Below are 26,582 nucleotides of genomic sequence, written 5' to 3' on the forward strand. Positions count from 1 at the left end.
TCGCAGCAGGCGGAATGTAAACCACACATATAAACATTCTCAAAAATATAAAATCAACTCTCACCCATAAGTCCTCACCAGATAGAGTTTCAAAATTTGTCATCCGGACTGACCGAAACCAATCACGACAAGCAAATAATACACCACCACCACGTCGATCAACTCTATCGCGACGATGCACCCTCCAGGAAGAATCAAAAAGTTCAGCATCAAAAAATGATGAAGTCAAACATGTTTCCGTTAGTGCTACCATATCATCACAAATAGTAGAAACGGCTGAATTAAACGCAGCCAGCTTTGTCCTGAGACCTCGTACATTTTGGTAATAAATTACCAATTTTCGGTTTCCCAGTTTGGCGCGTGACTTTCTTTGAGACAAGAAATGGCAGTTTTGATTGAGCCAACGGAGACGAAACGGAAGAGGAAGCAGAAGAAGAAGCCAACACAGTCACAACAGCATCACGACTATCAGGACCATTTGAGCAGGCAGATGTAGGAGAAGAGGCAAATGTAGGAGAAGAGGCATACATAGACGTCACTGCGACCGTTTCCATAGAAGATTCACCAATACTTGCAGACGTAGTTTTTATATCAGGCTTCAAACATTTAGCAGCTCCCGAACAAACATCAGCAAATGAAACACTTGGGCGCAGCTCTAATGATGAAACAACGTCAGTGGCAGACATAGAAGTAGTATTAGTATTCGATTTTATATTCTTAATGCTCATTCCCCAATCTTTAAATCTACCAAAATGAACACCAGCAGGCCAAGAACCAGGAGAAAATAACAGGCCAGCGACAGAAGCAGGAACAGATACCTTAAAGGATGTATAAGATCCTCGTGCATTAAGAGGGGAAACCACAATGCCATCCTTTAATCCACAGATGGCACTAACGTGAGTCAAAACCTCGTCACACGAAGTGTCCAATGTGTAATTCCTTGTATCAATGTGATGAAAATATAATTAAAAAATCATCAAATTTAATTAACCAGAAGTGGGATTTTTTCCTCTTAAAAAAGTAAAAAAAAATTTTACCACACCCCTGATCGTATCAAGCTGAAAATTTATATTTGTGTTCTTTATGTACTAAAGGTTTTGGTCAGAAAGCAATTTTATTAAATAACTAAAGCTTTTTTTGGACCGAATTCGTTACACATGAAGTTTAAATCCATCTCATTCGTTGTTTTGTGAGAGAATGGACGTCTGCAAATAAATAAAATAAAAATACGAGAAATAAAATCATTTGTGATTGAACCGATTCAGTAAAATATTAATTTAAAATCTTTCTTGAAAACAAAAAATATACAAAATTTCGGAAAAATAAACGTTACACATCTGTTTTTGAGACAAAATAAAGTAAAGGGGACCTGTTTAACGATTCGCTCCATAAGATGAACAATCTCTAAGAATTTTACCCAAGGCATACCACTTAAAAACCAAAATATACTTGCTTTAAAATAATAATTTTTTTTTTATTTTATTATTTACCCAAAAGTAACATACATAAGAAATAAACGTAGCATTCACAGATCCATAGTATCTCATTAATCATTAAGTTCATAATATTTTCTAAATTCACACTATTCCTTAATTTAGGGGGGCGAATGCCCCCCTATGACCCCCCCCCCCCCCAAATTACGTCCCTGAAAAAAATGCATAATATTTTCAATTAATGTTAATCGAAAATTTGGATTTTGGGGAGGGGGCCCCTATCCTATATTTCTATATACATGGATGTGTCTAGATTAGGAATAGATTTTATATTCGGAAACTGTTTAAAATTGTGTATTTAAATCTTACTATATCGTCGAATTATAATAAAATGTTATTTTGAAAGTATGAAGTAAATTTAAATCGCTGGTTGATGATGAATCGAAATTGTTTTAAGCAATTCAGTTTATATTATTCACGGCAATTTGTTTTTTTCCCATTTTTATTTCAGTAGGTAGTTGTTACATAGGTATTGGTATATACATAATATTGAGGATAGAAATGGGCCCGGCAAAAGGGCCCACGCAAATGTTGAAACTTACATTTCGAGCCTAATAAAAAAAGTTAACCGATCCTTGGGCTGTTAAAGCAGGTATTAGTTGTTTGTGTATATTGTAAGAAATTTATTTTGTTGAAATACCCAAACTTTAGGTCCCAAAGTGCAATATCCTATAAATTTTTACACACGTGAAATAGTTAAAAAGTTATTTAATTTTACTGAGGGCCCATATTTTCTAACAGATAGTGGGGCCCACATGCCATCGGGCATGTTCGCTTTTATGGCCAGTCCGCCACTGTGCCTACATACATATTTTCTGAATTTCAAATGAAGGTACCATTGTGGTAAATCTTGCTCAAAGATTATATCTGAAAATCAAAATCAAGATGAAATACAACAATTGTTTAAAAAAACCACGACCAAGTTATTCAAGAGGCTTGTAATAACAAAACAAAACTGGTTTTTATTCTTTGAGAAAATTCTTATTACCACCAAAAGAATTATTGAATTTAAAAACAAAATTGTATCCATAAATCTTCCCCTCTCCCTCCCCAAATTAAATTTGTTTGTATTATTTTATGGTAATGAAATTCAAAATGCAAGTCTTTCAGTAAAAAAAACACAAATAATTCAATAAAAAGTAAATTTTCTGCCAGCTTTTTTTAGTTTTTCATAGATGGCATTAATAAATCTCACTTCAAATATGGAGAATTTTTTGTTTAAATTAAACCTACCTTAAACGGAGAATACTAGTATCACAATGAATTTGTAGATGTCAGCAAAACTCGAATCATACACTGGTTCCCAACTCATGTATTATTATTATATTTTATTTAAAAACACTTACAACAAATAAGATTTGTATATTAATAAGGCATTTGATATAAATTCTGCCTCACCGCCAGCATGAACAATTATGAATCTGGACCCTTTTGATATTGGCTTCCTAATGCCTTTGCTTGATGAATCGCCCCATGACATAGAAGAAAAATATGTATGTATTGTACACATACGTTTCATCGGTGTAGATGATAGGCCTTCCTTCATTTCTCTACTTTTGAATTTCTTTTATATACAAAATCCGGCAAAAGTGGGGATTCTCGACAGGGCTGACCCTCTAGGCTCGGAAGCGAGGCTCGGTCGACCCGCTCCTTCCTCTCATTGGTTGCTCTTTGCGACTACTCTAGTATTGCCGTGCCCTGAATTAACTCGAATGTTACCTGATGAAATACTCCGACATATACTGCCTGGTTCGCATATAATTTCGGACGGTTAGCAGCGTACGGATTAGTAAAGGGTAAGCCTTTACTGTAATTATCCTATTTATACATTTTCTAGCATCTCGTATCCTTTAAGTACACTATTGTAAAATAAAACCTTCAAAAATTTGCCAATGAATATTAAAAATAAAGCTTCAAAGTAGCCGCTTAACACTATACTGGCTTTCCGAGCTGGCAGCCGAATATCCAAAAGCCACTATAGTGGCTTTCATTATTCGTTCAAGACGTTTAGAGTCATTATTTCTTAATCTTCATTTACTGACGGAGTTGTGAATACTTACAACTGGCCAAATTTTAAATCCTGCGCGTGGCGCAAAAAACTCAGCGCAAAATCAGTTTTTTCAATAAGTTTTAAATGCGTTTTCGAAAATAATTAATAGAGGTAGGACCGGAAGCGCGCCGTCTATTGTTCCAATATTGTAAATGCTTTTTAAAAAAGGTTCGGCAAACCTTTAACAATGCATTTACAACATGTGAACAATGGACAACGCGCTCTGGGTCCGCTCTTTAATAATTACTGTATTGAAATTGTCGGCCATATCTACATGATAATTTCATAAATGCGAATAAATTTATTTGATACTCTTTGTGCCTTGAAATATAACGCAAGCAGGATTTCTCAACTAAGGCCACAAAAAATTATTTTTAAGCAGGGTTTCTAAACCGGGCAGCAATTTTTTTTTCAAATAGATTTTTTTAGCAATCCAAACTTTTACGTATGCAGGGCTTCTGAACTAAGGTTCGCAAATCATCATTAGGAAACTTTGCTCATTGATCATTGCAGCATAATAAGAAAATTCTGCTGCGCATAAATAGGATGTAGAAAACGGAAGTAAGACAAAAATAGCTTGTTTTCCATATTGGGGTTGTCTTTTGACAAACCCGCTCAGAAATCATTTAATGGCTTTAAAATTCATCTACTTTAAAATTTAAGTCATTCATCTAAGCCAGGAAAACAATCAAAATTATTAGATTCAACTGATGAAATTCAAAATTGAATTTTATCTCTTGTATTAAAAATTGTATTACCTTCACCTTATATTGTAATACTTTTTCCACAATTTTTATTCCCGTGTCCAATTTCTAGGCGCGTATTTTTGACCAATAAATCATATATATTGTGTAAAACTTCAATATCTTTATTACTCATTTGTTTTTTTTTTGTTTTTTTTTCGCGTTCGATTCATTAGGATATCTTTGTGGAATACAATAAATTTCCGCTAGATACTATTACTATTTAACAAATAGTTGAAAAAACAAGAATTTTTTGGTTGAGGTGTACCCCATATCGATACGGGAGGGCTAAATATGTTACAGCCTATAAAACCATAGCAAAATTTTCGTGGAACACCTATTCAGGTCCCGTGGAACATATGTAGTTGGGAAACATAATGGGAAACCCTGATCTAGTAAAATTAGCGATTTCGAAAGAAATCGTAATGATGAATGTCAAATGCATATTGAAAAAGAAAAGATTAGTGTTTAGTTTGTGTTTTAAATGTAAATTTTTCTTCAAAGAATTCGAATGTACAATTCGCATTAAAATTTAGTTCGCCATCTTCGGCATATAGATTTTATCGGTATCCGTCACGAGCCCGAATGTGAAACGCCCGAAAACGCAAATGTCGGAAGGCAAAGATCGATAATCGAAAGATCTTAAGTCGAAAGATCAAAAAAAGGGTGCATGATAAACGGTACATACTCACGTACTTAAATCAATGGCCGATAAATACTTCAATACATACATACGTATACGCGTACATTTTAGATATGAATAGCAGATGCCGTGAAGACGGGCTTGCGAACCTTGGTCTAGAATCCGTTCATACGTAAGATTTTACTTTTTTTAAGTAATATTTTTTGCGGAACTCAGTTGAGAAACCCTGTAAAAGTTTGGATTGCTAAAAAACTATTTGAAAAATAAAATTGCTGCCCGGTTTAGAAACCCTGCTTAAAAATAAATTTTTGTGGCCTTAGTTGAGAAACCCTGCTTGCGTTATATTTCAAGGCTCAAAGAGTATCAAATAAATTTATTCTCATTTATGAAATTACCATGTAGGCCGACAATTTCAATACAGTAATTGTTTTCGAAAACGCATTTAAAACTCATTGAAACAATTGATTTTGCGCTGAATTGTCGTTGCGCTGAATAGTCCATGCGCTGAATAGTCGTTGCGCTGTGAGTTGTCTGCGCCGAAAGGTCGGCGCTAAGTTGGTTTGCGCCGATTTGTCGTGCCACATTTGGCACGCATACAAATTAAAGTTTCGTCGTCCCTGAACTAATGCGTTATGTGAGATTGAAAATGATTGACATCTATCGGCATTCCTTTACTGTACAATAAAGTAGAAATCAGCTTTACCGACTATCACTTCCAATTATGTCATCTAGAGGTACTTATTATAAGTTGCATTTAACATTTCAAGAAACCGAAATAGTTTATTTTTCGTGTGATAAATATTTGAAACTATCGCACTCAAATAATTCGGAAACGACACTAAAAATAAAGTAAAAATTCGGGTGTGACCAACCCATGACTTTATCTATGTATTTGAGGAATATAAGAAAGTCACAAAACAAAATTCTATATTCAACCGTACACACACATTCACACATACTGGCAGCATTACGAAATACTAATAGCTAAGATACAAATTGAGCGCAAATGTATGGAAACTTGCACAAGACAAAAGTTCTACTTCCGGTTGGCGGATTTTGGTCAAATTTTTACCGCGGTGAATTAAGATTATTAAACTGTGATTTGACATACAAACTGTCAAAGTGAAATTAACGCAAAAGCGATTGCCAACCTTCTCTAGAGGCTAGAGAGCGTCAGATGAGCTGATTCTGATGAGTAGAGGTAGGACCGGAAGCGTGCGGTCTATTGTTCGATTGTTGTAAATGCTTTGTAAAAAAGGTTCGGCAAACCTTTAACAATGCATTTACACCATTTGAACAATGGACGGCCCCCTCAGGGTCCGGGCTTTACTGATGAGATGTCCGCGAACTCCTCGCGAAGACCACAACCAACGGCCATGGCCACGGCCACGAGGGCTTTTGGCTCGAACATATGTCTAGTCGATAATAATAAAAATTTCGTGAACAAAAAGTATTTGCGAATATTTTTGTTTGTGTGACCAATTTTTAATTTTTGGGTGTGACCAGTTTTCTCGTCACCAGTTTTCTTGTGACCAGTTTTAGCGTGTGACCAGTTTTATCGTGACCAGTTTTAGCGTGACGGATGATCACGAGCGACCGGTTCACATTTGACTAGTAGTCCGTTTACCGTTCAAAAAATCCCCAAAATACACAGACTCACATTTTTTCTAGATCATGAAAACGTGATCAGTAATCGATTCTGAGTTCGAATCAGTCAAAATCTCGAGTTCGAATTTTCGCATGATCACAAAACTTCATCTATTGTTACTACATACATACATAGTTAAAGTAAAAATCAAAAATCGGAAATTAATGAGAAACGGGAAAATCAGACTAATCCATGCACATATTAATAATTGTACATTAAAAAACATGAATTTTAAATCCTTCGCGTGCTAGCTAATTTTTTATAATTTAGGTTCGTTGTCCCTGAACTTAATGCATTATGTGAAAAGATTGACATCCATCGGCATTCGTTTGCAGTACGATAAAGTAGAAATCAGCTTTACCGACTGTCACTTCTAATAATGCCATCTAGCGGTACCTAACATTTTACATTTCATTTAACATTTCAAGAAAGTGAAATAATTTATTTTTCGTGTAATAAATTTGAAACCGAGTATGATTAATTATCATTCTCAAATAATTCTGAAACGTAAATAAAAAAAAAATGATAAACAGGAGAGGGAAGAAATAAAATAAAAAATGAGAAATTATTGAGAAACGGGAAAATCAGACTAATCCATGCACATATTAATGAATGTACATTAAAAAACATGATTTATTTTTAGAGTCGCTAAATGAAATTTTAGAATGGCACTAATAGGTATGCTCATCGATTGTGGTGTTAGCGTCAATTCAATTGTCATTTGACAGATGTCATCGTTCACATAACCTCAAAATGTCATTCGGAAATAGGTAATTAGCACTTCTTTTGATTCAATTCATATCATTTTCTTGCACGCAACAATCTAAAACCACTTCGCAATATATTTGAATCTTTGAAAAGATAAAAAATTGAAGTTTCGATACAATTCTAAAATACTTTAGTATTTGTATGCTTTTTAGATCTCTTACTTTTCAATCAAACTTCTATCTATGTATATCCGTGTATACAACTTTTTTAATAACTACAGGAATTCCTGTACAGAGATTTCATACAAATTCAAATTGAATTTGTATAATTTTTTGTAAAGGAGAAAAATAACCATTCAGGCACAATTTTAGAGCATTGTGACGATTATGTGTCGTTAGTTTTAATTAGATGTATTTTTATATTTCAGTGAAGTTTATGATGTAGTAATTGATGGCGGACCGGCTGGTCTCACCAAGCTTTATGAAAATGGGTAGGAAGCTTTGCCGTTGGAGGCCGGCAATCCGATAGACGACCGAGCAAACAGCTTGCCACTCGGAGACGCTATTACAGATCTCGGAGCTGAATGGTTATTATAAATTGTTATTTATATTGATATGCATTTATTTACTTTACAATATAGTCTTTATTGTCAAATGGCTAGGTGTCACGGTGAAGAAAATAATGTCATATTTGAAATGGTCAATGATAATAACCATGTAGAGACTTCCGGGATGGCCGGATTGAACGATGTTTCCACTGGGAGTTAATTATTCAATGAAATATCGGAAAACATGAGCTTATTGTGTTGTGATATGGCCAGGGTTGCCAGACGTCCCCATTTTAGCGGGACTGTCCTGAGTTCAACAGACAAATCCCGAGTCCCGCACTGCCTCTGAAAATCCTGACTTCTCAAAATTTGCATATGTACAAAAATGTACGTAAATAGAAATGGTTTGCTTCAAAAGTAATAAAGTCTTGTCCTTAAACCAAACATGAAAATCGAATTTTCTTCAATTGTAGAATTATTTAATATTATTTGAAATGTTGACCTTCTATACATAGGTGTCTGTTTATTAAACAAATTCTTACTGAAGCAAACGAAAAAAAAAATGTATGAGAAATGGATTATATTTTTTAAAGATCTTTCCGCTTGCAATAATTTGTATAAAATTGTGGCCCACATTCTCTCAATTCTACATTCCATTTTTTTGATCGTTCGAAATAGTGAATGTCCCGATCTGTGATTTTGGTAATCTCCCAACCGTGGATATAGCGTATGAGGAATTGGAAAGAATAGCTACTAATTCCGAATCACTCACAATTTTTGTTAAAAATCCATTCCAGCTTCGAAAAAATCTATAGTTGAGATAAGTTTTAGATTGATGTTCCGCGGGGGAACCCGTTCATATGTACATACATATATGAAGAATTCATACGCTTAATGAATTAAATCTGCCACTGCGTACGAATATTCTGAAATAGTACAATATAATGCTGTTACATATATGTACATAAATGATTTATATTATTTCTATTGAATTCATTAATATATGCGTTGTAAGGAGTTAAAAAATCAGACTATTTGATTAAATCTGTTGAACATAAAATAAATTAAATTAATTATTTATTATAAATTAAATTAAAGATTGCCAATGAAATTGTGTCTCATCAATGAGTAATCGTTTTGTGAATGTCAATTTTCAGATACAAAGACCCGTTGAATGCTGAAAATTATGTCGGCGTGCGGAGACCAATCATGGATCAGACGCTGGAATGGTTTCACGAATGGGAAATTTCGCTCGAAGCATCCGATACTTGGCTCGACACAGCCGTCAGTACTTACTTGGAGTATTGGTTGTGTTAGGGTGATCATCTCCTCCACTGGATATTAAACTGTGCTCGATAAATAGTATTTATGCTGGTAAAAATCGCAATATTCATATTCTAAATAATTTTATTACGTTATCTTAAAGTGCATATAACTTTTTTATTATAAATATTGCAGTTTTCTGGATGTTTGTAGACTTCAACTCTCAAATATCCCCAAAGGAAGAAATTATAGAGCAAGTACAGGTTACCGGATGTAACGAGATCGTATTGTGAAGAAAATTTTAATAATCTCCTCATCGTTTAAATAGTGGATCCTTTCTATCCAAACCACGTACGTATCTGAATTATAAATTTAAGAGATTTTCAGTCCCGGAAAGTTCCATGGCATCTATAGATTTGTACCAATCGGAAGTTACTGTAGCTTCTTCGCATCCCTCATCGAAAAAGTACCAACAACAAACAACAAAATCTGCACCAGCTTATTAAATAACTTTCACAGAGGTTTCTTTAAACTCTTCAAGAATGCACCGATGCACACAGAGACCTAATACCCCAGTGGTACCCTTTGCTTCAATACGCATTCAGGTGGGGCCGATCAACGATTGACGCTGTCAACCGTGTCGTCGGAACAGTACGATCGGCATGGGAAGGATCTGTGAAGCGGAGCAAGCATGTCGCTTTCTTTGGTGGCGCTGGACATCCGAAATGCTTTCAACTCGGCTCGATGGGATAATATCCTAAGAGCCGTGGGGGAGGACCATCGGGTGCCCCGCTACCTGACGAGACTGCTGGAGAGCTACTTTGAAAACCAACAACTGGAGTATCAGTGCGGCACTACCAGCGATCTCTCCTCGCGGCGACTCTCGTCGGGCGTCCCGCAGGGCTCTGTCCTCGGAACTGTCCTGTGGAACGCTATGTATGACGGGCTACTGAGGGTGGAGCTCCCGGAGGGTGCCAGCGCCGTTGCTTTTGCGGACGATGTCGCAATCATGGTGGTTGCGAAATCCCTCAGAAGCGTGGAGATCTGCGGCAATGACGCGCTCTATCGGGTGAGGACATGGCTAAATCGCGCTGGGCTGGAACTAGTCGACCAGAAGACGAAGGCAGTGTTCTGTCTCCAGTGTGAGCGCATTGCGCAAGCCCAGCTGCTGCCTGGTAATGTTCTCTTTCAGTTGCTGCTGTCCGGCAGCAACTGAAAGAGAGAGGGGTTTTTAGGGAGTAAGAATCTCACACTCCCCCTGGCATTCGGGCCGGGGGGGCCTACGCAAGGTTTTCCCCTCTCACGGAAAAAAAAGTGGTACCCTTTGCCTCCAACTGTTCACAGATTCTTAATTCATGGCCTGGAAATCATTGAACATGCTTTAGTGCCCATAAGCCAGCTGAGTGAAGAGGCACGAGAAGTGAGAAAAAAAGAATTCAAAAGATATAGAAAATTTTTAATAAAGTGTCACATGAGAAATGGAATGAAGACGTTTTAAATTTAAATTTACTTTTAATAACACCAGCATGAGAAAAGTATCCACAAAAGAGACTACAAAGTTTGAAAAAGAGGTTTTCTAATTACACTGTTCGACAAATGACGACTTTTTTTTGGTTCAGAGACGAGATTTTGCCCAGTGAACACGAATCTGGTAATAAAAAGTGTTGATTGGTTCGAGATTCGGAGATATATGTGTTTTTTATGTACTCGTATGGGAATTTTCGCCTCGCGTGCCACTTTTCGATGGGGTTCATGGAGAAGAAACGAAGTTTGCGTCGCATTTTCTCCTCGAAATGGGGGTCCGGGGATGCGTCCCTCCTCTTCGATGTCGGAGGGCGCAGACTCCTCGCGGGAGCTCACCGGCTCCATTTCGAACGCGAGTAAAACCACTACAAAAGATGACTAGAACAATGACAGCTGTCTCGACCTTACCAGCTGACAGCTGTCACTCGCTAGTGCGATTTTCAGTCAATTTCAATTCATGCCCTTCGAAATATTATGTGGCTATTTTTGTTGGTAAACGGACTACTAGTCAAATGTGAACCGGTCGCTCTAGATCGGTCACACGTGATCACCCGTCACCCTAAAACTGGTCACGAGAAAACAGGTCACACCGAAAATTGGTCACAAAAAAACTGGTCACACACACAAATAAAAAAATGGTCGAATTTTTGAGTGTGACCAATTTTCGGGTGTGACTAGTTTTCTCGTGACCAGTTTTAGTGTGACGGGTGATCACGTGTGACCGATCTAGAGCGACCGGTTCACATTTGACTAGTAATCACTAGAGGTAGGATAGTCACAGTGCTATCCATTGTTCCATTTCTGTAAATCCTTTGTAAAAAAGGTTCGGCAAACCTTTAACAATGCATTTACAATCTTTGAACAATACGCGGCACCTTTTGGGTCCGGTGACTAGTAATCACCGAACCATTTTTGTTAGACGAAACACTATAGCGTTGTGCACAAAAAATGGTTCACTATTGTCAACCATCTTTTTGCCCTCTTGCTTTGTAGGGTATGTACATACATATGTATACATTTTTTGAAAAAATATAAATATAAAATTATATATGAATGCATAAGCTAAAAACCAATAAATTTTATTTTTTAGTTTATGCAATGATATTGCAAGCCACCGAATGGATGATAACACCTGTAACCCACTTGAATGACTTTTCCGGGAGGTTAATGAATTTTGGTATGTAAAAAGTAATAAATTTTGAACCTGTAATGGAAAAAATAATTTTAAAATTATATGATTACCTCTTTAACCCTTAAATTAATTCCTGAAAGTCTGGCCAGTCAACCGGTTAATGAAGTATTTACATTCAAATGACCAAAAAATGTAGTATTTCTACTAGCCGTTGACCACTTGTTCTAAACCAAGATAAGCATAAGTTAATTAAAAAATAAAAATCTTGAAAAATGACTATTCCCTGAATGATGGTACTCATGGTGAACGGATTATTGCGCAAATTGCGACCGCGCGCACAACAATCGTTGCCACAAAAATCGCGAATACGGAATATCTGGCACTCGAGTTCTCGTTATTACAATATTTGGCGTGGAGTTTTTGGGTGCCAGATGTTCCGTAATCGAGATTTTAATAATTAATAATCACAGAACTGGTTGTTCCGACCAAGTCTTCATGGTCAGCTTTCGTGGGGTTACGACCAAAGGAGCCGTTTTGGAGGGAGATCGGCGCCGAGCGCGCGTCCCCGCCTGCTTTTCGTTTTCCGCTTCGGTCGAGTGAACATCTCTGTTCGCTACCGAGTTTGTTCCCACCACCGAGTCCCGATCAGCTCAGCCTGGATCGGCAGACGATACTGGAAGTACAGCTTCAGTATACGTCCGGTGAGAAGTGAGGAAATCCTGGTCTTTCTTCGTCGAAGTCAGATCACGTAGTCACGTGAGGAGTGAGGTTATCATAGCCTCTCGAACACGTGCGCGCTAATTTCACGACGGACTCCCCCCCCCCCCTGCTTATTCTCTGTATTTATACATATATAAAATACAGTCACCATACAAACAGAATTACAACCTGTTTTTATTATTATACAATTTCCTCCCTTTTTCCACATCACGCATCCCACGCACATTACGAAGGAGAAAGGGACATAGCAGAGCAGCCGACATCAGCAGAGACCAGACCACCGACGACGAAGGAAGGCACCTTGAGGAAACCAGCCCCGCCCAAGCTTACCACTAGCTATCTCAGAAAACCGACTTCGGGGGTGCTCTCGAGTTGAACATCCCTGGAGTCTGTACACTGGTATTCATATGTTGCCGATTGGCGTTAATGTAGTGGATAACGACAATAACTAGAGTTTCCTTTACCACAAACTCGCGATGAATTATACAAAACCCAATCATATTACTCATTATTACGGTAAATAGATTATTTCGCACATTGCTATCGCGCACACGACAATCATTGTCACGAAAATTGTGAACACGGAATATCTGGCACTCGAACTCTCTTTAGTGCGATGGATAGAATTTTTGGGTGCCTGATAATCACCGAACCCATTTTTACATTAGTTTGTTAATGGAACTATAATCACTCGCAATCCATAATTAGATTTTCAAATGTTTCACTTTCACTTAAAATTGTAAGACAACGGTCAGCGAATGTGTAGCGTCTTTTGGCAATAAGCTAATGTACTAAGTCGGAATAAAATATTTGCACCCCCTTTTTTATGTTATGAAACAAAGATATTGCTAAGTATGTCCTAATCACAGTGAATGTACCATTTATTTCTTCGGTTTCTAATTTGATTCCCTATCAATGGCATATTTATTTTGCTAGAGCCCCTCAGGCACGGCGTTACAAATTTCTGAGATCCTTATTTATTTTACATATGTAGATATATACCAGGAAGGCTTGACAGGAAGACCCCAATGTGCCTTCCTAGACAATTAATAATAAACAATGCAGTATTTTTATTACACAAATCACTGTATTTCGAGAAGCTGAAGAACACGAAATTAACAATTAATTAATTTATTAATAAATTAATCCATTTATGGATAGACATCTATGGATACTTGTACATATTTTTTTACAAATTGTACATATATTAAATATACAGAAGATGATTTTTTTTTGCCAATTTTGAGGAACCGTTTCAACAATGATTAGATAAAATTGGCAAATTCTGACAAGAAACAATCGACTTGGAGTCACAAATATCCAAATTCGATCCTGGGCTAATATATTAAAGATTAGCACAGGATCGAACCCAATCAGTGGCGTAGCGTGAATTCCCGGTGCCCCCCCGCAATATATTTTACGGCGCCACACCTCCCCCCCACCCCCTCCCCCATATATTAATATTAGAAAAATAACTTTCCAAATTAGTATTTATACTTTTTTACGTATCGATATGTGTACCTATATATCAAAGTGCATTAAAGTTTAATCTGGACGACCAACAAGCAGTGCACAATCTGTTTAAAGTCTCCGTCACGGGCCCGAATGTGAAACGTCCGAAAACGCAAACATCGGAAGGCAAAGATCGAAAATCGAAAGATCAAAAAAAAGGGTGCATGATAAACGGTACATACTCACTTAATTTGCGCGAGCAGGATACAACAGGAACAAGAGAAACGGGCTTTTCCTCCCGTATTGATGTGCGCGCGCAGAATACGGGAGGAAAATCCTGTTCCTCTTGTTCCTGTTGTACCCTGCTCGCGCAAATTAAGTGAGTATGTACCGTTTACCATGCACCCTTTTTTTATCTTTCGACTTAAGATCAGACCCAAAAAATATAAACAAGAATAAGAGAATTCTCAGCTAATAGGTTGAAGTGGCACTGACGTTCAAAAGATGGAAAAAAGACGGTAGTCTTCTAGCCCTATTGGCATAGATCAATTACACAATGAGGATAAATTCAAAATATGTTAATGTATGTACATACACATATAGTACAAATAGGTTGAAAAATAAGAGAAGTTTTTAAAAAAATTACGGAACAAATGAAAAAATCCGTGAAAAAGGCGCGCTTCGTGGCGCCCCCCAGGTCTCGGCACCCGCCCCCCCCGCATTACGGGGTCTGCGGGCGCGGTAGTTACGCCACTGAACCCAATATTCTCTTGGTGCTAAACATAAACGCAATCACTGAGCCATACTGATGGGTACCTCAGATAAATACATACTAGAATAAGAGAAAACAAAAAAATGAGGTTAGTAACGTTAATAATTGCGTTACGCTTACGAGGGTATAGTTATGAGATTTTAAAATCATTTTACAAAATTAAAAAATGCAGGTTATCTTGAAAACTGTAAGGCTTTGTATTATGGGGTGACGCGACAATTGGTCCACTGCCAAAATGTACACGCGACAATTGGTTCATTACCAATTATGTATTATGGTAAGTGTAATGACCTCTAAAAGCACCCTGTATAAAAATGAAGAAGCTTCTCTTTCTCCTCAGCTCCATAAAACATGATAAAGCTCCTCAGAACAATTAATGAAAAATTGAAAATCGTCTAATTTGTAACAAATCTCTTCTATGAAGACCACGAGATGGTGTAAGCTTGAATATTCAATTCAGACTGATTTGATTCAAATATTTTCAACCATCATTCGCATACTTTCTGTCGGATACCGAATGAAGGCGAAAGCCTTCTACGATATTTTAAGAAAACATTATTTGCACATGGAGCTCAAGGCTGCTGATATTCCTGATATAAATATGGTGTATTCCAATATATTCCAGTTCCAGTGTATATTCCAATATGGAGCAGTGACATCGCATGGGGGAAGTTGCAGACCGCACCAGGGTGTCACCATCCTGGGGGGAGGGGGGTGACACCAAATGAAGAATATAATTTGATATGTATTTTCTTATGGAGGAATTTATTAAGATTTAGTTTTTTTAGTCGGGAAACGAGAAACGTAGGGTTGGGAAAGGGTGACTCCCCGACTTGCTACACAGGGTAACACCATCGCTTGTGATGTCACTTCATACGCATTCGGTGCGGTGCATAAATCGTTAAATCGACTAGGGCTGCCCACCCAGTCGTCCGCGGCTTGATTTTAAGTCGATCTTTTCTCCATTCTTAAAATGTACGTATGTTGATAAATGTTACCCGAAAATATCTGAAACACAACCGACATATTCGTTGTGCATATGTTTCAGATAAATGAATGATGTATCATATCGATGTGCATATGTGCATATATACATATATGTAGATTAATATCCAATCTTAACGAATGCGACACAAAAATCGATCTGTTGTTAGGGCTCTACGAGTCTACGTACATATTTGGCCGAATCTGTTTTTCTAATAGAACAATAGATTATTAAATATGAATATTATAAAATCGGATACACGAAATTCTTTGAACGATAAAAATCTTGACCTGTAGTGAATTTATCTTTCATTGTAAATCCCAAAAATATTTCCAAATCCGAGGAGTGTCAACGATCTGTTGTAGCATAAACCATGCTTATTTTTAAAATTGTTATTTTTTCATAAGCATTATGTATTTGTTAACGTTATATAAAACATATCCCCCCCCCCCCCTCTATATACATATGTATGTTGGTAGATTGCGATATATTTTCATAAATATTAGCTTTATACCAGGGCAGCCGAATTACAAAAAGGTTTGGCTGCCCCGGTATAAACTATCGAGAGTATATTTTTTTCCAAAAATAAACATGTCTTTTAAATACAATAAACTAAGAATATTAATACTTTAATTTATTATATAAATTTTCAGATAGATCATCAGAAAACAAGTCAAAATATCCAGATTGGGATCAAAATTGAGGTAAGACAATTATGTTCATAATAACGACATGTTAATATTCAAATATTTAACAAAAAAGCATTTCGTCATAATGAATTTCTCCATTTCATAAAAATCTTGGTATTATTAAAGATAATATTTTTTCAAATTATTATAGTATTATTAATTACAGTATTTTTTATTATAGTATTATTAATCATAGTATTTTCAAGGTTTTTCGTAGTTTCACTTGTTTTAATATTGAAATTTTTAAGTATAATATTTCAAATTATATTACTTTAAGATGTAGTATTTTAAATTTTTAAATATTTTTAATTATAGTAGGTATATTACTTATCTAGTATACATATACAGTATTTTTAATTTTAATTTAAGTTTTAACGTGTTTTACACACAATCAACTAGGATGATTAATATTTTTACTTTAATATGAATTTTCAGATAGACGGTTATTTTACGATAAGCTCGTAGCATCAGAAAAAAATCACAAAATCTGGATTGGGATCAAAATTCAGGTAAGACAATTATATTCATAATATCGACATGTTAATATTGAAATATTTAAGAAAAACCAAATTTTCGACATATTGAAGTTCTCTTTTTCATAATAATCTTGTATGGGTGAGAGGGTGGTATTATTTTTTTGAATTAATTATAGTATAATTAATTACAGTATTTTTTTATTATGGTACATTAATCATAGTATTTTTTATTTTAATATTTTTTATTATAGTATTGTTTATTATAATGTTTTAAATATAATATTTTTGATTTTGAAATTTTAAATTATAATATTTTTAGATGTAGTATTTTAAATTCAAATATTTTTAATTATGGTATTTTTAATTTTAATTTATTATTTTTAAATTTCAGCGATCCAAAAAAAAGATGGGAGTTTTTGAAATTCATAATGAAGATGGACGGGAAGGATTCCAGAATGATAGTCGAATCGAGGTGACGAGAAAAACGGTGTTCAGCGAAGATGGAAAACAATACATCGAGGGAGAGTGGCAGGAAAACAATTTAACAAAATTATTATCCTGTCAATTTAATACTAGGTTCACCGATGAAAAGACGTTTTACATCAGAAACCAAACTCCAGAATATTTGTTTATAATAGATCATGAAGATTTTATTGCTCGTGTAAAAATTTCAGATACAACTGGTTTATATGTGAAAAATAGCTTTTTGGATAACCGTATCATATGTGAGCTTTTATTTAACAAAATTAAAATAACGGAAATTTTTAAAGATGGTTTAATGAATAAAAAGAAACATTGCTACAAAGATTTTATCTCACTTATCAGTGACATTTGCCATAAGATTGGTGATGATATCGCTGTCAATGATGATATTTTACAAATATATATTGAAATTGGAAACATAAATGAAGAAGATGTGCTACTTAAGAATGATTTGATTATGAATAAACTCGTCGAAAATAAATATGTTTCAGAGGAAATCAAAGACATTGCAAGAACATTCTTGAATATATTACAGTCTATTGAAAAAAGAAATGACACACTACCAAATATAGAAATTGCCGAAATTGAGGATTTCAATCTTACCGAAGAAGTGACAAAAATCATCGGTGAAGGACTAGAACACCATAAAAGAACTTTACATGACAATTGTTTTATTTTTTTCGACAATTACAACTTCAAGGATCTATCAGCAGAGCAGCTTCTATTTATAACAAAAAATGACATGAAAATGATGTCAGATCTTGCATCTGTCTCTGACAATAAATGTTTTTCTAAAATTTTAAACCTGTTTCAAGCCCTTTTCATCGAAAAAGTTGAATCCGCTACGAAATACGTTTCTTATAGAAAAATGGCACCAATGTTCAATTCAGTTACTTATTACATTTTTAAAAGCTTCACCGAGCTTATCGAAACCATAAGCAGTATTACAAAAACATCTGTTGAAGATACTTTGAATATCATACAAACAAATTCTACTATAAACTGGGAATCCCCTTGTTCCTTAGATTTGTCCATGGAAAGACAGTGTCGCTTCCTCTTTCAATTGATTACGTTTTTCAGTGAAGGTTCAATCAAAACTTATGAATACACTTTTAAATTTTTAACGTCTAAAAACGTTTTGAGTAAACGCAACGTTACTCATGAAAATTTGAGGAAATTATTAAATTTAAAAGTTAGCCTTCGTATATTTAATGTTGAATTTGCAAGTATACCAGAAGACCGACGCATATGGTTATACTTACTCGATGATGCAATGTCCATAGAAGGGAATGATTGCTGTTTTGAAAATTTCCAACCCGTGTTGTCTGATTTTGTGAATTACATCAGCAAATCCGATAGCTCTTTGGAAGTATTTCGCATCTTCACCCACAACCTCATACAGTTTATCGTAAATGGAGAGCGATGTTTGTCATATTTTAGGAATCTTGATGTGTCGGAGTCACTTTAAAAATTTTGTTGTATAAAAAAAAGTTGTCTTGTCTGAAAAATTACTGTACTGTTATTTTACAATCATTGATGTATGTATAGCATAAAGAGGCTAAAAATTTTTTGAGATTTTATTCTCATTTTGGAAATTTAGTGTATGAAAATGCTGGCTACTCCTGTCCAAAAATTATTATGTTGTAAATTTTGCAATCATTTATAACATAAAGACGATGGTAATTTTTTAGATATTTTCCGCTAATTAAAATTTTCTTTGAATAAAAAAAGATTGGTTATCCCAGTTCAAAAATTATTATCAGAGTACGGATAGCCAAGGTGCCGCTCATTGTTCAATTGTTGTAAATGCTTTGTAGAAAAGCTTTGGCAAACCTTAAACCTTCATATGTTTGCGGATGATACGTTAGTTTATATTGTAGGTGATGATGTTTAGGGAATTACGGTATTTAAGTGATTGGTTATGTGAGAATAAACTGAAAGTGAACTTAAGTAAGACTAAGATGATGTGGATGAATAATAAAAAAGTTGTGAGTGATGTGATTATGGATGGGAGAGTGGTAGAAGTAGTAGATAATATTAAGTATTTGGGCATTTATTTGGATTGTAAATTAAGTTTTAAGGTGCACGCAGATTATATTATTAAAAAAATGGCAAAAAAAGTTGGTGTACTTTGTAGGTTAAGAAATTTATTAAGAATAAAAAGTAAAATATTTATTTATTTATTTGGAAAATTTACAGTTTATTAAGTTACATAGATTGATAGTAAAAAAACATAATTATGTTAAGTAAACCATTAATAATTTTCACATATAGGTAAAAAAAAGAAAAGCTCAAACATTTAAAATAAGAAAAAAAAATGATAATAGAGTAAGATAGTTAGAGAAAACAAAAAGAAAAAAATAGAAATAACAGTATAATAAAAATATCAAAATAATAAGAATAATAATATGATAAAAATTATGAAATAATAAAAATAATATAATATATAACAAAAAACAAAAAGACAAAATAAAAATTCATAATCACAATCGTAAATTTTCAATAAAATTAATCATCGAAAAACAAATTTGCAATAATCACTCTAGCTTGTATAGCATTAATATTAAATAAGTCAAACATAGAAATTGTTAAAATTAGTGTGTTGATGGTGGAGCTTGCATGCCAGATGAATGAGCTTCTTCCATAATTAGAAAAAGTATTAGGTATGTAAAGGAGCTCATTACATCTAGTCATTCTATTTGGCACACGCAATGATAGTCTGCTCAATAATTGAGGACAGTCGATCGAGCCGTTAAGGATGTTCAAAATTGTTGAGATGTCAGCTATCTCCCTTCTTTTGACAAGTGGAAGTAGATGCTGACACCTACAAGCATCTTCATAGGAAGTATAGGATAATCCAAAACGGCTACTGATGTACCTCAAGAATCTCTTCTGAATGCGCTCCAATCTGTCTCTTGCACCAGAGTACTCTGGGTTCCAAACTTGGGATGCAAACTCAACAATACTTCTTACGTATGCACAATATAGCATTTTGTATGATTTAATAGAAGTAAAGCATTTGGAGGACCGGATGACGAACCCGAGGGCCTTCGACGCTCGAGCTACAACATTGTCAATATGTTTACCAAAGGATAGATCAGAATTTAAAAAGACTCCCAAATCCCTAATTTCCGATACCCTTGTGAGTCTATGTCCGTTGATTGAATGAGGAAAGTCAACTGGACATAGTTTTCTGGTGAAGGTTATGCAGGAGCATTTTGCTACATTAATTTCCAACTTATTTATGCTGCAATAAGCCTCTAGCCTGAACAAATCATCTTGTAGGGCCAAAGCATCATTTCGGTTGTCTATTCTCTTGAAAATCTTCATATCATCAGCAAATAATAGTACACTTGAATTCTGAAAACATTTTTCAATATCGAAGATGAAGATATTGAATAATAGAGGTCCCAAGAGGGAGCCTTTCGGACCACCAGAAGGAATATTCATCCATCTCGATATAAATCCATTTAATAAGACAGCCTGTGATCGACGTGTAATGTATGAGGTGAACCATCTATAGAGATCACCATGAATACCGATCTGTAAAAGTTTTTCAAGGAGAATATCGTGATCAATCCTGTCAAATGCCTTACTATAATCTGTATATATATAGTATCAACCTGAGACCGATCGTTCATGGTATTAGTAACGAAATCATTAAATAGTAGTAAATTTGTTGTAACTGAGCGTCCTTTCTGAAAACCATGTTGTTGCATACTAAGAGATTGCGAGATAGCTGGAAAAAGTTGGTCGTACACTAATTTTTCTAGTATCTTAGCAAATATACATAGCTTTGGTATAGGCCTGTAATTGGAAATTTCGTTTTTTTTTCCTTTCTTATGTACAGGAGATATGAATGCTGATTTCCAGATACAAGGTACAAGGCCCTCACTAATAGATCTTTTATAGATAATGGTTAGTGGCAAAGTTAGGCTTTCAGCACATTTTGAGATAAAAATTGGAGAAATTAAATCTGGGCCTGCTGATTTATGAATATCAGTTGATTTCAAAATATTTAATACTTTTTCACTTCGAATTTCAATTGATCCAATTTCAGAGGAAGTTGTGACAGAACAGACGTTGGTTGGTAAGGGATAAGAGGAAGTCGATTGATTAGAGACAGGTTTAAGGAACGTCGAGTAAAAGAAGGAAGAAAACAAATTACAAATGTCCACCCCCGTACCAGCAGTAATGTCACCATGATACAGAATATGAGGTAGGATGTTGTTTTTGTTCCTTGATTTAATGTAGGACCAGAATGCTTTGGGATTCAAGGAAATGTCGTTTTCTACTTTAGTCATATAATTTTTGAAACATTCTTTCTCTAAAGTTTTTGCCCGATTGCGTAATAGTACAAAGGTATGATGGTCAGCCAAGTTGTTATAATTTTTGAATTTCTTAAAAAATTTGTACTTTTCCTTCAGGATTTTTTTTAGGGGTGCAGTATACCAAGCGGGAAATTTTCTACTTTGAACATGTTTCTGTGGGATATATTAAATTATATATAAGTTTATAAAATGAATTTACAGCATCATCAAAAGAAACAATATGTAAATAAGACCAAGAAACAGAGTTTAATTCATTTTGAATCTCGTTATAGTTACCAAGATCAAAAAGGAATCTAGTATAAGGTTTAGATCTAAGTGATCGATAAATAGTTAGATCAGCAGTAATTAAAAGAGATTTATGATAAGGATCTTCAGGAACGAGAGGATCTAAACAGGCATCTACTACCAAATGTTCATTTGATAAAACTAGATCAAGAATACGGCCGAATAAGTTAAGTACTCCATTATATTGTTTAAAGTTACAAAAATGTAATGCATCAATAAGAGTCATTTCGGTGCTTCTTAATGAATTGATAGGCATAAGTCCTCCTCTGGAGATATCCTGGGACCATTTGATATTACTTAGATTGAAATCTCCCACGATTAAAAATCTATCATCCGGGTAGTTTGTTGAAATAGTAGACATGTTTTCAAGAAAATTAGTAAGTTGAGTATTAAAAGAATTACCTATGTTCTCAGAACATAAATACAATACACATACATGAAATTTGAGAAGGTTGCGATGATTAGTGATGTTGCGTAAAGTGAGAGATATCCACATATCTTCCACAGAAGAGTGCCATTCTGGACGTGGAACAACTCCAAGTTCACGCTTAGTTGCTACAAGGCAACCACCACCACGTTTTTGGTTTAATCTAACATAATTACGATCTCTTCGCCATACTATATATCTTTCATCAAAGAGTTTCTCATCACTTATAGTGTCAATCAACCAAGTTTCAGTAAGCAAAATAATATCATAATTGGACATGTTTATATTTCGTAAAAAAATATCAGTTTTTGTACGGAGACCACGTACATTTTGATAATATAAATTAATAGAATCCATTAAGTAGTCTCAGAAAAATAATAGAAAAAAAAAGGTACACATATATATATGTGTATACAAATGCATATAAACACATACACACATATATACAATTATACACGAAAATACACATGTCCATATGCATACATACAAAAATATGAAACGGATCAATAGAGTAGGAAGATAAAGCATATGGAAATAAGGAACATGGAAAGTACACAGGATAAAATATAGCAATGTAATAAAAATCGGATAAATTGTAAAACGTAAATAGAATTGGCAATTAATGAGTACGTAGTGATAGACGTGTAGATATCCATAAGCATAAATATCAGTAGTTATGTGTAATATGTATATAAATATACATAAACTTGCATCCATAGAAGTGATACGGAATTACCGAGCAAACCATCACTCGTGATACCAATTGAATTATAATAAAATAAATAAAGCGAATTATATAGTTGTTTAGCAAGTATTTGTTCATATCTAATCTATAATTTGGAAAGAGACTTTGTATGTATCCTTCTATTCAATGGATTCACCCCCGTGGGGGCGCAAGGCGAGTAGTTTCATGGGGCCCCGCCAGGGGCGCCACAAGGGGCGCAGCCCCGTGGGGCCCCGAAGGGGGCCCAGGGGGCCCAGCCTCATGGGGCGCAGCCCCATGGGGCTCAAAAGGGGGCGCAGCTTTATGGGGCACACTATTTCTGTTTGAATTAAGTCAAACAGAAATAGTGTTTTTGGAACTGAAAATTGTACTTTTATTGCCACTTTTAAATACAACGACTCGTATAAAGTTATTTAAATACTCATTAGGAATTTATTAGTTTAAAATATTTGGAGTCAGCATGGTCGATGTCACAAACATACAAAATAAATATAATATAAAACAAAAAACCATTAGGTACTGATGGAAATAAAATAAAGTAAAAATGAAAATAATACAATAAGAATAAACCAATAAAGGTGAGTATTTTTGTTGAACGTAATTTATAATGAAGTGTTCAATATTACATTAAGAGTAAGAGTAAGTACTGACGGCTATGTCGATCCAAGTATCGGATGCTTTGAGCGAATTCTCCAATTCGTGAAACCATTCCAGCGTCTGATCCATGATTGATCTCGGCACGCCAACATAATTTTCAGCATTTAACGGGTCTAAAGGTATCTGAAAATTGACATTCACAAAACGATTACTCATTGATGAAAGACAATTTCATTGGCAATCTTTAAAAACATGACTTAAATGCCTTTGAACAGTATTTTATGCCAATCAAAATCAGATTTAATCAAATGGTCTGATTTTTAACTCTTTAGTCAGGCCGCACACCAAAGATGCATCAATCAGCATGCACGCTGTAAATGCTTCACTGTATTTGCTTCGTCACATTTAGCACTTAACTTTAAATGCGACGTAAACACGCACACCATCACTACATTTGCAGTCATAACATGATGGCAAATACATTCGCCAGCGAATTCAGGAAGTAGTTACTTTAATCATAGAGAGTACTTCTCTTTTCATCTTATGGCATGCGCAGATGCAGATAGACTATTTACAAGTATTGACGTAGGAGATTATGGCAGAAATAGTGATTCTGGAGTATTTCGTAACTGCAGATTAGGCCAAGCACTTTCAAATAATACTTAAAAAATCCCAGAGTCGATGCCATTAATAGGAGAAGAAGAATTTGGACGACCATTCAATTTTTATTTTGTGGCGGATGAAGGATTTCCCCTTTGCACCAATATTATGAGACTGCATAATGGAAGAGTCTTGAACAATATTTAACTACCGTTTATCTAGAGGTCGAATGCGCTTTTTGTATACTCGTACTTGTATCGAAGTTTCGTGTATTTGAAACACCGTGTATTTGTCCTGTTCAGTGGATAAATCTGTTAAAATTGTTAAAACTACTTGCATACTTCACAACTTCATTAAGATGAACGAAAAATATCAGTTTACTTCAAAAACTGAAAACAATAACAGCGAGTTCTAGTCACTATCATGACAATTATCAAAGAAGGCCGGGTAATGATGCCATTCAAAACAGGGAATATTTATGTGAGCATTGAACAAAACACAGTTAGCCCATTAATTCATATATTTATGCAAATAATAAATGTTATATCTTACATCTGAAGGATGCAGTAGAAACATTAGGCGGCTCTTTTTCATACTTTGTAGTCTTTTTTGTGGATTCTTTTCTCATGCTGGTATGCTGGATCCTTTTCTCGTTTATTAATACCGAAATAAGCTGAAAGTGAAGATCAGGGCAGACTATATTCAAGTTATAAATTCGTTGATTTTTAGCAGTTTTTTGTAATACCACATAAAATTTTGCAAGGGAAATTTTTCGAAAAATATACTATTCAAGGATGTATGTAAGTGTTTTTTTTTCTGACAATATAAGCCATCATCAGAGTTCTTTGTTGCTATTTGCTTTGACACAGTAAAATTTTGATGCAGAAATATCTTGGAAGTACATATTCTAGATTGGAGGTCCCTTCAAGCCAGTCACACGACTGTTCAGTTATCACCGAGTGATTCGGAATCAGTGGCTACTCTTTCCAATTCCTCATACGCTATATCCTAGGTTGCCAGATTTCCAAAATCACAGATCGGAACATTCACTATTTCGAACAATGAAAAACAAAGAATCTTAAGAATCAATGAAGATATTAAGGAAAAAATATTTTTAATTAAATTATAATGTATATAAATAAGTACATACACACATATATATATATATATATATATATATATATATGTAGAAGAGAACATATAAAAAATAGTTACTTAATAATCCACAGGAATCACAGTTAATAAAATATTTTGGATACAATTACAAGAATTACATTTTGTTTTAAGAAGTCAGGATTTTCAGAGGCATTCCGGGACTCGGGATTTGTCTGTTGAACTCAGGACAGTCCCGCTCAAATGGGGACGTCTGGCAACCCTGGTCATATCATAACACAGTAAGCTCATCTTTTCCGATATTTCATTGAATAATTAACTCCCAGTGGAATCATCTTTCAATCTGGCCATCCCGGATGTCTCTACATGGTTATTATCATTGATCATTTCGAATATGACATTATTTTCTTCACCGTGACACCTAGCCATTTGAAAATAAAGACTATATTGTAAAGTAAATAAATGCATATCAATATAAATAACAATTTATAATAACCATTCAGCTCCGAGATCTGTAATAGCGTCTCCGAGTGGCAAGCTGTTTGCTCGTTCGTCTATCGGATTCCCGGCCTCCAACGGCAAAGCTTCCTACCCATTTTCAAAAAGCTTGGTGAGACCAGCCGGTCCGCCATCAATTACTACCACATCATAAACTTCACTGAAATATAAAAATAAATCTAATTAAAACTGACGTCACATAATCGTCACAATGCTCTAAAATTGTGCCTGAATGGTTATTTTTCTCCTTTACAAAAAATTATACAAATTCAATTTGAATTTGTATGAAATCTCTGTACTGGAATTCCTGTTGATATTAAAAAAGTTGTATACACGGACATACATAGATAGAAGTTTGATTGAAAAGTAAGAGATCTAAATAGCATACAAATACTAAAGTATTTTAGAATTGTATCGAAACTTCAATTTTGTATCTTTTCATTGATATCTTTATACCAAAATTTTCGCATACATACGTATATATAATATATAATAGAGATAAAATATACACAAAGATTCAAATATATTGCGAAGTGGTTTTAGATTGTAGCGTGCAAGAAAATGATATGAACCGAATCAAAACAAGTGCTAATTACCTATTGCCGAATGACATTTTGAGGTTATGTGAACGATGACATCTGTCAAATGATAGTTGAATTGGAGCTAGCACCACAATCGA

General features: G+C 34.8%; 1 long non-coding RNA gene across 1 annotated transcript; it reads left to right on the forward strand.

Annotated features, from left to right (window-relative positions):
- The first annotated feature begins 7,263 nt into the window (after positions 1-7,263).
- On the forward strand, positions 7,264-18,129 carry LOC143921419 (uncharacterized). Its single transcript, XR_013261433.1, has 8 exons — positions 7,264-7,347; positions 7,713-7,871; positions 8,990-9,206; positions 9,291-9,446; positions 11,710-11,796; positions 16,334-16,384; positions 16,805-16,878; positions 17,237-18,129. It is a non-coding gene; the product is annotated as an uncharacterized LOC143921419 (long non-coding RNA).
- The last annotated feature ends 8,453 nt before the right edge of the window (positions 18,130-26,582 follow it).

The sequence above is a fragment of the Arctopsyche grandis genome, chromosome 2 (assembly GCF_051622035.1).
Source record: "Arctopsyche grandis isolate Sample6627 chromosome 2, ASM5162203v2, whole genome shotgun sequence".
Taxonomy (NCBI): domain Eukaryota; kingdom Metazoa; phylum Arthropoda; class Insecta; order Trichoptera; family Hydropsychidae; genus Arctopsyche; species Arctopsyche grandis.